Source organism: Zea mays, chromosome 3 (assembly GCF_902167145.1).
Source record: "Zea mays cultivar B73 chromosome 3, Zm-B73-REFERENCE-NAM-5.0, whole genome shotgun sequence".
Lineage (NCBI taxonomy): Eukaryota > Viridiplantae > Streptophyta > Magnoliopsida > Poales > Poaceae > Zea > Zea mays.
In genome coordinates this window covers 226516503-226528221 of record NC_050098.1, presented here as the reverse complement: position 1 = coordinate 226528221, position 11719 = coordinate 226516503, and positions in this window count along the sequence as shown.

The window sequence follows — 11719 nt, the reverse complement described above, 5'->3', positions numbered from 1 at the left end:
ACGACATTGTTGATCGCGACTCGATGGTTCGTGTTATAACATGGTGGGATGACACGTAGACTTATATAGGTTCGGGCCGCGTAGAGTTGCGTAATACCCTACTTTCTGTGGCGACTCTGGTATTGAGGTGAGGATTACAAGCTGAGAATTGTGAGTGTTGAAGGCTAGGGTGAGATGAAATGGTAGGGGTACCTCCCGGCCTTATATGCTCGACCAGGGAGAGTTATCTCATACTGATGATGATGGCTATCTACTTGTTTGTCTCCTAGTTTGTAGCAGACTGTATCCCTTCACATCTGGAGTCCTTCTTGCCCATCCGTCCGAGCTACCGCCGCATGCTTAGCTTGTCTGGTGTTCATAATCGTAGCGATACGTCTGTGCCCCTGCAGCCCTTAACTCGGGCGCTAGATTTCATCGGCTCAGATCGGGCCTGCCTGACTTGGCTGCATTTAGCTGGCCCGTCCCATAGGACGGCCTAGGAGGGAACCTACCAGGCGTCTCGTGACACGTTTTAGTCTTTATGGGGCTCGAGAGATATCCGTCCCCCGCAGTACCCACTGTCCAATCTCTTTTAGGAATAAAAGAAAAATCTTAGAAATTGATTTCTAACATTAAAACAAATTCAATAAACTTAGTAAAAGTCTTATATTCTCCATTATAACTCTTATTTTATCCAATCCAATTACGTGAGATTTGTAATAATATTGCCTACAAGTTGATAACATTATTCTATCATGTAAACATGTTTTCAAAAATAGATAGCTAATTTGTTTAGCCTATGATTATTGATCTAACATAATGTGACATTTTGAATTGACTAAAATACAATTTAGTTATAACCTAGATTAAAATTAAATAAAGTTAGTTATATCTTTTCTCACATGATATAGTTTTATTGTTTAATCACCTAAAACTTCATAAACCATATATTTTCAAACATAACTCTGATTTTAGTGGTTATCGAACCTACGACCTTGTAGCGACGTATAGAATACGAATGTGTGGTTTGTTTCCATTTTTTGGTGTAATGTTACCATATCCATTTTTTGCTTGATTGTATGTATTGCTACGAGTATAGGCGAGGTGATGAGGAATCTGAAGCCCAACTTTTGGGTCAGCATCTAGACTACAAGATTATGGCAGGTATAAGGCAAGTTGTGCCCTTGACCACTCTTCTTTACCTAATAATGTTCTCCATAATCACCGTGACATGATCAAGTTAACTTGATGGGACCTAATAGGTTACCCTAGTTTTATTTACCTTACACCTTGCAAACAAATGAACTATTGGGTAGTTTTGTTATTGCTATACCTGGTTTTTGGATTAATGTTACATCTAAATTATGATCATGCCTTATCATTATTGGATTCTTTATTGTTCATGACAAGATCATTTTGTTAATCGAAAATGGAGAACCACCAAGGAAAACAGTGCTACCACACGGGTGGTATGGGATGCCCTTAGCTGACTAATTAGGAAAGCTAGTGGAGGACTACCTTACCCGAAAGGGGAAACCGCGGTGTGAGGAGCTACCAGTATAGGGAGGTTCTCGAGTAGATCATACCGCGATGGCTTTTCGGACAAGGGATTCCTGTATCGCCCCTTCTCGCAGAAACCGTAGCGGATTTTCTGAAGCTAGTGGAACTTTGTAAATGCCTCATAGTGTACCCTCGCCAATTCATCTTGAAAGTGTTTAAGGGTTCGTACAACCTCGGGCGAAAAGGGAACACGACTTGTGGGTAAAGATATGCAACCTCCGCAGAGTGTAAAACTGGTATATTAGTCGTGCTCAAGAGCCGCTCGGACCCTCACATGAGTAATTTATGGAATTAAACTTTATTTGTCATATACATTGCATTGTGGGATTTATTATTAATTGTGATCAATTATTTAATTCTGACCAACTTATTAAAAGCAATGCTCAGCCTTAATCATTCTTCTTAGTAAGCCTTTCACTTCACGTGAGCCCCCACCCTAAGTGAGCTCATGCACATTATTCCCATAACTTGTTGAGTGATGAACGTATGTGAGATCAACCTTATTGTACTCACATCAGGTCAAGAACAGGTACCGCTAAAGGAGCATGAAAGATGCTACGACGAGTCCGTGAGAGGTTTAGGTCGTCGTCTTCCAGTCAACTATGGTTGTGGGGATCGTTGTCGCCATATGATGTTTTTATTTAGCTAATTTGTATAAAACTTCTATTATATAATAAAGACGTGGCATTGATTTCCGTATCATGAGTTATCATATGTGTGAGACTTGATCCTATCACATATTTAAGACGTGTCGGGTTTGCCCTTAAATCTGGGTGTGACAATTAAAGGGCTATATGTATTTATAACATGTCTTTTATGTGTTTGGGATGTTTCGTGGACCTTTATATTGGAATTGTTTGTTGTCTTAGTGTGATATACTATATAAGTTCGTTTTGCAAATCCTAGGGACTTGTTGCTAGTCAGTTATTGTGCTTCTTTCAAGGATTTGTCTTACTGTTGTGGCTCTAAGGATCTTCCTTAGTTTGTTTTTAAGGTTTAGGTGTTCTTGTTATGGAGTGAATAGTTCTAATAGACCAAATATTGTGGCTTTAATTTTTTAGAGCGTCGATGTGCATATGCAAGTTACTTTTTTAAGAAAATAATTAAGTTAAATGCATGAGTGGTCCATGAACTTATCTAGGGATGTCACTTAGATCCGAGATATTTGAGAAACATTTCTAGGTCCTCGAACATATATGATTAGCAAACGTTCACTATAACATTACATAAACGAATCATGGACTAATTATACTTTGTAGACTCGTTTTAATATTTAGTTCTTATTTTTTGTAATTAGTTTTATAATTATACTATATTTAATACTTCTAACTAATATTCAAACTTTTGATGTGACATAACTAAAATTTAGTACCATTAGTCTATCTCCATCAAACTACTTGTCCCACCGCCTATTTCAAACTCCATTCTACAAATAGTGTAGTTTATAGTACAAAACAATGTTTTGCACGACCATATACACAATTAGCTTAGCACGGCCTTAAGAACGTGGATCTAGGGATGAAAATAGATATTTATGCAGATATCGATTTTTTGATCTTTTTCTTTAATTGTAAATAAATAGGATATAAAAATTTTATATAAATTCATATTCATATATAAATCTTAAATTTATCATATATTTTCTTAAATGATAGATTTAAAATTCAGATATAAATATTTTTTCAATTTTTTTGTTGTAGTAAGAAAATAATGTATAAACAATCTATGCAAAATTTTATTCTTATTCATAATAATGTGCTTGATAACATAAAAAATTAATATAAAATTATATATATATATATATTAAAATATTAAATTTATTCTAACAATTGGGATATCCACTTTTATCTCAAGTGAACCCAATAAAGCCCAGTTATTTTTCTTTTGCCATCATCTAGTGTACTTCTGATCACACGATCGTAGCCCGTGGAGGATGGGCGGTGGTGGCTCCTAGGTGTTGTGGTCCCCACAGCCAGCTAGAAGCAAGTCGCCGCGACATCCTGGCCTCAAAAGCAGCTCCGACTCTCCGAGCCCTCCAGCTTGTCCAGGACGGTGCGACTCCGCGGCGACAGCGTATCCTGTGTCACACAATACACCGGAGGGGCAGTTTCGGCATCGTCGCGAGAAAATACCAGCGCAGCAAGCAGCCGGAACGTCAGCGGCTGGTAGCCGAAAGGCCGCCGTCCTCACGGGCAAGGAGCGGAAAAAATATTTGGGTCCGAGAGACTGAGATGGCTGTCCTGGTTGCCAGCCATTGGGTAAAATGCCCATCTCAATATTTTAGGCTTCAAAGTTTTACCCTTATAATTTATATATATAATTTATAGATAGACCCATAAACCATAGATTTAATAGATATTTTTTAACAAAGAGATAGCCTTGAAGTGGACAAAATTCCAATTATCTCAATTCCATGGGAGGCAACTGTTACAAGCTAATGGAATGTGACATCCATAGCAATTGTAGCTTTAGTAAAACTAGTTAGATGTCCATACATTGCTACGGTTTTCATTAATGATTGAGTATAAAATATAAAATATAAAATATAAAACATGTGCGTTATGTTGGTTATATAGTGTGAATGTAGTTTTGGAATTAATAACCATGATTTGAATATCAATTTATGCACAATTTTAGTTTTTTTACCATACTCTTTATTTAAAGAAGAATCCGTTCTGCTCCAATAGTGTTCTTTAAAATATCTATAAAGAACACTACACCGTCCTCTATAAAGAGAATAAAATCTTTTTAAAATATATACAATATATGTTAGAAGAGAAGCATAGAGAAAACTCGTGGTGGTCATAACTGGCTCCTTGTCATAAGGAACCTGCTCGTTAGAGCAACTTCAATAGTGTTCTAAAAAGTTATCTACACCCATGTGTTAGCAAGTTGCAAATAGCTATTAGGAGTGAAAATAGTTTGGTCTTCAATATTCCTAATATTTAGGTAGTAGTTCAGTTTTGAATCTAGTTTCGGTGGGCCTGTTGGGGACTTGTTCTCAAATGCTTAAGATTAAGAACAAGGCAACATAAAATGTTAAATGTTAATGCCCTTCGTCCATGAAACATTATTCCCTCAAGAACAATGGATCTTGGACGAAGGTTGATAAAAGTATAATTACGAAGCTCAAATCTTCGTAATAAAATTTCAGTAAAAAATTATGAAATGACATAAAACGATAGGTATGAAAGGAATAAATACATCGTAGATGAATTACATTGTATTTACATAATGTATTGAACTATTGAATACAATAATACCTTTGCCTTGGCAAAGAGTTGGATTCCGAGAGATACGATTGTAATTAATCGAATGCCTGAACAATAACGGAATACTGTTCACTATTTATAGGCACAGGACGCAGCCTGTGAGGAATTACAAGTATGCCCCTTATAAAAACTTACAACATTGACTCAGACATTTATGGACTAAAAGGTCATTCTATCTTTAAGTCGGTTTGTAATGCCGAAGCTTTACGAAGAGGAACCTTCGGCTATCTTATACAAACAGCTTCATCCGAGGACCACTTCTTTCTATAAGACCTTCAGCGACGAAGCATAGACCCAACAGTAGCCCCTTTCGCGGTGCTAGATCGTTTTTCGTAACGAGCTTGATCCGTGGAAAAAGTTTCTTAGGCTTCGGAGCGCCGAAGGTCTCAAAAACACCTTCCCTGAGCTCGTTGTCGAGAAACGATTCAATCTCCCTGCGCGTAGCGGCCCCACCTTGCAGAGTTACTGTTCGGTCTCTGCGGTCCACCGTACAGCGAGTGCGAGCGGGTGTCCGCCTGGTGTAAAACTTCTGGCGCTTCGCCTTCTTACCTGCGGCACTATATAAACAGACGAGTATGTGTGAAGTTACCACAGCATTTACTGCTATTTGCACTGTTTTGCTGCCAAAATTTTTAACCGTCGCCGAAGCTTGTTTGTCGGGATCGAACGAAGCTCCATCTTGAAGCCTGCTTCGGAGGAAAAAAGTATTAAAGTTTCACAAGTTCATAGTTAAATGGCCAGAGTCCGTTCTACCGCTAGGGTTGAGCGTGAGGGGGACGAAACTGAAGCTTCGGAGGCTGTCCCTATCTCCGAAGCCATGCAACGATCCGGGCTAGTGACTTCGGAAAAGATTCCTATTGATGATGCAGAACAAGCAATCGCTGAAGCAGAAGGAGAAGATGCTGAGGAAACTGACCCCGAAGATGATTATCACCTTGCCACGCCAAGCAAACCCAGCCATTTGGACTTCGGGAAATCTACTGTTTCGAAGGCTGATCTGTCCAAGATGGTAAAGTCAGGCTATTTTACTGAAAATCAAAAGAAGCTATTACGCTTCGGGGGAGAAGAGACTACCCCAAAGCCGGAGAAAGATGAAATTGTTATTTTTAAGAGCTTCCTAAAGGCTGGGTTAAGATTCCCCCTTCATGGGATTATTGCAGAGATATTGAAGAATTTCGGAATCTATTTTCACCAGCTAACCCCTAACGCTATCGTTAGGCTTAATGTTTATATCTGGGCACTCCGAAGCCAGGCGGTGGAACCGTTTGCGGACAGCTTTTGCCGAGTTCACGAACTGCACTATCAGACAAAGGCTAGAAAGGATGGATTACATGACAATTTTGGTTGCTATAATTTTGCTTATCGGAAAACTACGAAGTATCCTGTGATCAGCTACCGAAGCAAATGGGCAGCAGGGTGGAAATCGGAATGGTTCTATGTCAAGGTTGATGACGATAAGGAAAAGCTTGTGCAAAGTCCACTTGAACTGATCTTCGGAGAAACCTGCCCCCAGTGCCACATGTTACCAGAAGGTTCGACTCAAAAAGCAATGTATGAATTTAAAATAATTGCAGAGCACATCAGTACAAGGGACCTGGTCCAGGAGTTTTTGGCTTTCAAGGTTTTTCCTAGTGTAAAAGAGTGGGAAATGCCGAAGCTGAAGGGGGAGAAGAAAAAAGGTGAACTTGTACGTTTACCTTACTACTTCAAATTTAAGAAATACTTTAAAACTCCTTGCCAAGAATGGCTGGATACGATTGAAGTGATGTGTAATGAGATACTTGGCAATTATTCCAAAAAAGAAGATCAATTGATGACCGCGGCCTTCGGCACCCGTCCAAAACGAAGGCTAAATCGAGTGTTAGACGCCTTGGGTTTCGAATACCCGGACTACGAAAATCTGAACAAAGGTGCCGGAGGCCAAAAAAGGAAAAGGGTAACTGAAGCCTTAGATGAAGGTGAAAAAGAGCCAATAAAGAAGAAAATTCCGAAGAAACGGAAAGCTTCTTCTCCGAAGCAACAAATATCCGAAGCAGAAGAAACCCCCGCATCACCTTCTGCTGCTGTTGTTGAGGAAATTCTGAAGGTAATGACTGAATCCTTACCTGCGAAGCTAAGTCCACTGGGTCCTCAACTGACAAAGTTTTTTCAGAAGGACAAGGAGCCCGAGAAATCGAGGAAAACAATCAAGGCAAAGAAACAAAGAATCATTACCGTGACAGAGGTAATTGACAAAACACCGCCAAGAGCTTCGGCCCAAAAAACACGAGCGGCTGCAGAGGGGGCAGATATTGAAATTGCACCTTCGGAGGCCGCAGTTGCCGAAGCTGCCTCAGCTGAAGATTTGAATTTGGAGAGCACAATTGAACATATTGACCAAATACTGCTAGACATGGCTGCAGAAGAAGCTACCACTGCTGCCGAAGAGGCCGTGACCGCAGCGTCAAAGAAAGGAAAAGAAATTGCTGATGAAGCTTCAGAAAACGAAGTCTTCGCGTTCCAAAACTTAGTTGGAGAACATCTATCAAAAGCTGAAATAGAAGAGCTTAAAGAGTATGCCAAATCCTGTGGATACAAACCTGGGGCGCTCCTCTTCGGAGGCGTTGATGATGAGAAATTAGAGTGTATTCGAGACCAAACAGGGGCCAAAGTTATCAGTACTCTGTCCAAGAGTATTGGATTCCCGAAGCTAGAAACAGACATCAGCCGCTACCGACGACAACATGTCGTTGGTAGTTTATTTTACTCCAACTTCAAGGTGAATAACTTGTCCCTTAACTTTTATTGCTTCTAATAAAAACATGTCTGACGAAGGTTGTGTTCGTGTAGAGTATGCTATTGAGCAAAGCCTTGCAAATGCAGCAAGATCTTGAAGATAAAAAGCATGAAGTTATAATTGGAAATTTGGAAAACAAAATAAAGGAGCAATCAGATGCTTTTGAGAAAAAGAACTTTGAGCTCCAGGCAACCGAAGGTTTATTGGCGGAAGTTGAAGCAAAAATATCAGAACTGAACACGAAGCTTCTCCGCCAGTCTGAGCAGTTCGAACGAAAAAAACAAGATCTTAATGCAAAACTTGAAGCCGAAGCTCAGCAAAATTCAGACTTGAGAAAACTACTGACAAGTCTTCAAGAAAAATGCTTGGAATTTAGCAACAAATGCATTCAATGATTAAGAAAGATTTTTTACTCAGTTGGAGCCAGCAGTGAAAAATTCACCCCCTCAGCTGAAGATCTACCGAAAACCTTCGAACATATTGAGGGGGAGATTGACGAGCTCGATGAAGTCATAGCTGGGCATGGTGACTTTTGTGCCTGGGTGGCTTCTCGAGGGACTGCTGCAGCCTTCCTGAAGGCTGGCTGTGATCATGGGAAGATTGTCAATAGGCCAAATTTCACTTTGTCACCATCAATCCTGGATGACATCCCTGATCTCGCCCGAAGCATCTCGAATCGATTTGTAAAAATGATATGGACAAAAGGTGGTCGAGAGAAAGCTGGAGACGAAGCTCGTAGCCACCTTGATCCAGTAAGAAACCATACCTTGTGCTTACCTTTTCCTGTAAACTTGATTTTGACTTCCAACGACCTTATTCATGTAGGATGACGAAGCCGAAGCTGATGATCAAAAATAACGTCGAAACCGAAGCTCCTTGGAGATTTAGATAGTAAACTGTAGACAATACTTGCAAAACTTTTGAGATAACTTTTGTAAATGTAGCCAAAACTTGTCTTTAATGAATTCTGTTCATACCTTGTTATATATCCTTATCCTTCCATTGATGTATGAGAAATGCTTTGATGTGGACGAAATTTTCTTTTGAGCCGAAGGCGAAAAAACACCTTCCCTTCTTTTCGTACGCAGCGAAGCATAGAAAACAACATTTTCCTTTCTTCTTTGTGCACGAAGCTCTTTTTTCCCTTTCTTTTTTTTCTCTTTTTGCCGAAGCAACCATTTATGTGATGAAGATGATTATCCTACATATGCCTAGATGAATGTTTATGAATGCAAATGTTATGATGTAATGTGGTGTGCAAATGAATGGCCAAACACGTATCCGAAGCCATATTCATAGCCATTATTTTCTTAGAAGCAATCACACCTCAGCTCTGCATTCCCTTAGGAACGACTTTGGAGCTTCTTCGCCTTTACTTTTGGCGGAATCAGCGTTGACTTTTCGCTGTAAGCTCTGCATTCCCTTAGGAACGACTTTGGAGCTTCTTCGCCTTTACTTTTGGCGGAATCAGCGTTGACTTTTCGCTGTAAGCTCTGCATTCCCTTAGGAACGACTTTGGAGCTTCTTCGCCTTTACTTTTGGCGGAATCAGCGTTGACTTTTCGCTGTAAGCTCTGCATTCCCTTAGGAACGACTTTGGAGCTTCTTCGTCTTTACTTTTTGGCACTCGATGGTGCGCTGTCAGCTTTTACATTTACATTCTTTGGGGGATTTTGCTCTTATAGAACTAAAAAAGGAAATTACATATGCTGGCCCCATCAAAAACCTTTCTCCCCCTTTGGAAAGGAAAAGGGTGCCATAAAAGAAAAAATAATAAAAAATATGAAAAATTACACCGAATTATACATAATATCGCCGAAGCTCATCCGCATTTCAAGACCTAGGAATGTCATTGCCGTCCATATCTTTCAATCTGTATGAACCGGGTCTTGACGAAGATGCTACTAAGAAAGGTCCGTCCCATTTCAACTGCAATTTGCCCACTGTTTCTGGGTTGGCCACCCTCCGAAGCACCAAGTGCCCTGGTTCAATATTTTTTAGCCGAACCTTTCTATCCCGCCATTTGACTGTTTCAGCTTGATATTTATTGATATTCTCCACGGCTTGCAGTCTGATCCCTTCTAAAGCATCTTTTTCTATAGAATAAGCAGCTTCGGAATCTGATTCTGCCGAAGCTACTATCCTTATTGATCCGGTTTTAGCTTCCTCTGGAGTTATTGCTTCGTCACCGAATAACAACTTGAATGGAGTGAAGCCTGTAGACCTTGATGTTGTCGTGTTGTGGCTCCACACCACTTTGGTTAACTGATCTGGCCATTTTCCTCTGGGTTGATTGAAGATTAGCTTCATTATTCCTGTCATTATAATGTCGTTGGCTCTTTCAACGAGTCCATTTGACTCCGGGTGCCTGACTGATGCAAAATGAATCTTCGTACCAATTTGGTTACAGAAGTCCCTGAAAGCTTCGGAGTCGAACTGTGTCCCATTGTCCACAGTGATGGCCTTTGGCACCCCGAAGCGACAAACAATATTCTGCCAGAAAAACTTTTGGACGGTGGCCGAAGTTATTGTGGCTAAAGGCTTCGCCTCAATCCATTTAGAAAAATATTCCACAGCTACTACAACATATCTCAGGTTCCCTTGGGCCGGTGGTAACGGACCTAACAAGTCAAGGCCCCACCTCTGCAATGGCCAAGTGGGTTGTATGAGCTGTGTTAAGGACGAAGGTTGTTTTTGATCTCTTGCACATTTCTGACAACCTTCGCACTTTTGAACCAATTCTGCTGCATCTGAAGCTGCCTTCGGCCAATAAAACCCTTGGCGGAAAATTTTTCCAAGTAACGGCCTAGATCCGATGTGAGATCCACACAGGCCTGCATGTATTTCTTTCATTAACTCTATACCTTCGGTTCTGGATAAACATTTGAGCAGCGGAGCACAAACTCCATGTTTGTACAACTCCCCTTCTATCATGACATATGGACGAGCTCTTGCCTCTATCCTGTTGTTATAAGCTTCGTCATCTGAAAGGAATTTACCCTGAAGGTAAGAGATGATCTCGGTTCTCCAATCTTCGCTAAAAACAGGAGATATATTAAGAACTGCTCTTTCAAGAAGTTCCACCGAAGGTGCTTTTATTGTTTCGAAGAACACATCCGAAGGTAAAGGCAGCCCCTGTGCTGCTGACTTAGCTAGCAGATCAGCATGCTCATTTTGTCCTCGAGGGATATTTTTGACAGAAAACCCTTCGAAGGAAGCTTCAACTCTTCGAACCATATCCAGATATTTTTCAAGCTTCGGATCCTTAGCCTTGCAACTTTTGTCAATATGACCCGAAACAACCTGGGAATCAGTTTTAAGTATGGCCCTTCTGATTCCCATTGCTTTTAACTTCCGAAGACCTAGAATCAATGCTTCGTACTCAGCAATGTTATTTGTGCAATTAAAATCAAGCTTTGCCGCATAACAAGTTTTGACTTTGGAAGGTGAAACCAACACAGCAGCCGCTCCTGCTCCGAAGGTTCCCCAAGATCCATCACAAAACACTGTCCAGGCTTCGTTGTCTTTATTCGTTTCCTCCTCCTGAGCCCCTGGCGTCTAATCAGCAATAAAGTCTGCCAGCGCCTGTGACTGAATCGAAGATCTATGAACATATTCAATACAAAATTCATTGAGCTCTGCAGCCCATTTTCCAATCCTTCCAGTAGCTTCTCGATTCCTCATAATATCCTTCAGAGGTTGTGAAGAAGGAACAATTATGTTGTAAGCTTGGAAATAGTGCCGAAGCTTCCTGGAGGCCATCAAGACAGCATACAATACCTTCTCCAACTCTGTATAATTTTTCTTTGACAAACTAAGAACCTCGGATACAAAATATATTGGGGCCTGCCTTTTGACTTGACCATCAAGCTTCTCCTGGACAAGCGCTGCACTTACCGCTGAGTGCGAAGCTGCCACATATAATAACAAAGGAGCCCCTGGCATTGGTGGAGTCAATGTTGTTAGATCTATTAAATATTGTTTTAGCTCTTCAAAAGCCTTCTGCTGGATTGGTCCCCATTGAAAGACTTCGGCTGACTTCAGCACTTCGAAGAATGGTAAGTTTCTCTCTGCTGATCTGGATATGAATCTATTGAGAGATGCCAATCTTCCTGTCAATCTTTGAGCCCCCT